This window comes from Palaemon carinicauda, chromosome 12 (genome assembly GCF_036898095.1).
Source record: "Palaemon carinicauda isolate YSFRI2023 chromosome 12, ASM3689809v2, whole genome shotgun sequence".
NCBI classification, from domain to species: domain Eukaryota; kingdom Metazoa; phylum Arthropoda; class Malacostraca; order Decapoda; family Palaemonidae; genus Palaemon; species Palaemon carinicauda.
The window spans coordinates 22,324,201-22,326,700 of record NC_090736.1 but is presented as its reverse complement, the minus strand read 5'-3'; the positions used below and the strand labels follow the sequence as shown (position 1 = coordinate 22,326,700).

The following is a 2,500-nucleotide window of genomic DNA, read 5'->3' as shown; positions in this document are numbered from 1 at the left end:
GATCATTCTATATAAATCCTTCCGATTGATTAAGTTCCAGGTATAAATACGTTACTGGATTGATCGAGAGAAAATCTGAAGGATTTAGAAAATATTTTTTTTATTGAACACTAATAGGAAAGTCAACATATCTCCAATTATATATTGAATGTACAACTATGTAATTAATTAAACCATTCGTTTATTTTCATGAACATTATCTCCTGAAAAAATAAAACTTCTTTGATAGATATTGGATCTCAATTTATAGGTATTTGTAAACCGATGACTGAACTGCAGTAATTTTCTCCAACTAAAAGTTTTTGTGGTATTATCACAAGATTAGGGATGATTTCAGGATTATAATTTCAATCTAACAAAAAAAAATCTTATCTGATTATCTCTAAGAATAAATAGGGTTCATTTATTTACGATTCAAAAGTTTTAATCGGAATACACCAAAAACTGTTTCGGTTCTCACGCAATTTGTTTGTATTTTTATAATTCCTATGATTATTCTATACTTGTTTTGACTTTTGACTTTTGAAATTTTTCCTTTTCTTTCTTTCTTTCTTTTCTTTCTTTTTCTTTTCTTTCTTTCTTTTTTCTAATGATAGAAACCATTGCCAATCTCATCTTTACTTTTGTCTCTCTCTTTCTCTTTGTTATTTCTTATTGTGTTTATTATGTAGGATATTTCATGACAAGGTAAATATTATACGCATTTTAATATGAAGTTGAGGAGTAATATCATTGTTATGATATTGTTACTGTTTCTAAGATATATCATTTAATTGTTCATTATTTCTCATATCGTTTATTATTATCCTTATTTCCTTTTCTCACTGGACTATTTTTCCGTGTTGGAGTCCTTAGGCTTATAGCACCTTGCTTTACAAACTAGGGTTGTAGCTTAGCTGATAATAATAGTAATAATAATAATAATGATAATAATAATAATAATAATGATAAATCATTGGAAAATATATAAATTTAGTAACCAGAAATATATGAGATAAATATCTTCATTTAAGCCATATAATGCTACTTGTTAACCCTCGCCGGTAATTACCAAGCAATAAAATAATTGCTAGATTGAACTAATAAAACACCATAAATAATTACAAAGCAAAGTACAATAAAACGATAAAAATATTTGTTTTACTTGCAATCTCGTACAATCTTGATGACGTCATCGTCCAATATCAGCTTTCTGCTTCGTTAGCGAGAAACAATTCCATTGATGATGTGACCTGAGATCATATACTATCGAGATAATATCAACCGAAGAGAAAATTCCGGAGAACAATAGGACCTGAGGGAGAGTAATAAATCTAATCTTATTATATTCACGACGGACCAATATTGTATGATCATGAGTTGTAATTTACCCTCGGGTGTATTTTTGTTTGAGTCAATAAAACTACCGTAATTCTCTCTCTGGGATGTCTGTTCATTACAAGATGACTGATGGATGCCATTAATTTCAGAATATATATATATATACATATATATATATATATATATATATATATATATTTAAATTTCATTGTATGTTCTTGGAAGGGTATTAGAGCGATAATCTTTCACGCGTGACGGTTTTTTTTTTTCAAATATTTGCTTTATTTATAAAATAAATCTCGGTGATACATATTTTATAGTCTTCTTTTTTTCTTTTTAAGTATGAGTAATAAATCGGTAATGATTCAGTGAATGTCTACCGAACCTTTCAGATTTTTTCACAGCTTTTATTATTTTTTTTTCTCTGTTCTTTATGTTGATATAAAAATATGTAATGGGTTCAGTCATTAATTTAATACTAAGATATTTTAATCCGGGATTGATCCTCTCTCTCTCTCTCTCTCTCTCTCTCTCTCTCTCTCTCTCTCTCTCTCTCTCCAAATTTCCTTAACTATAGAAGACTTCATGTAAACTTTAGTTATTGATTATGAATATCGAAAATAAAAATACACTTTTCAAAACATTAAAAAATAAATACCAGTTGAAAAAATTAAACAAAAGTAATCATGGACAAAGAAAAAGAATTACTATGAAGATAAAGATGAGGAGATGACGTAGCTTAACCGGAGATGGTCATAAATCTGTTGGGGAAGGGGTTGATTGGAGAAGCCTATGGGAATTATAAGCAGCTGACTTCTCAGATGAATATGAACCGTGATAATAGGTCACTAGTGTGACAGATTATGTCACTATTCTGACAGATTAATTCACTTTTATGAAAGATTATGTCACTGCTCTAACTAATTAGGTCACTGTTTTGACATATTAGGTCACTTGTGTGACAGATTATATCACTGTTCTGACAGATTATGTCAGTGGTCTGACATATTAGATAACTGCTCTGACAGATTAGGTCTCTGTCCTGACAGACTGGGTCACTGTTCTGACAGATTGTCACTGGTCTTACAGATTATGTCATTGTTCTGACAGAAATGTCACTATTCTGACAGATTAGGTCACTGTTCTGATAGATGTCACTGTTCTGACAGATTATGTCACT

The 2,500-nt window shown here is 29.7% G+C and overlaps 1 pseudogene; it reads left to right on the top strand.

Moving 5' to 3' along the window:
- Positions 1 to 2,500, top strand: part of LOC137650727 (hemicentin-2-like) — a 350,211-nt pseudogene that overhangs the window by 61,454 nt on the left and 286,257 nt on the right.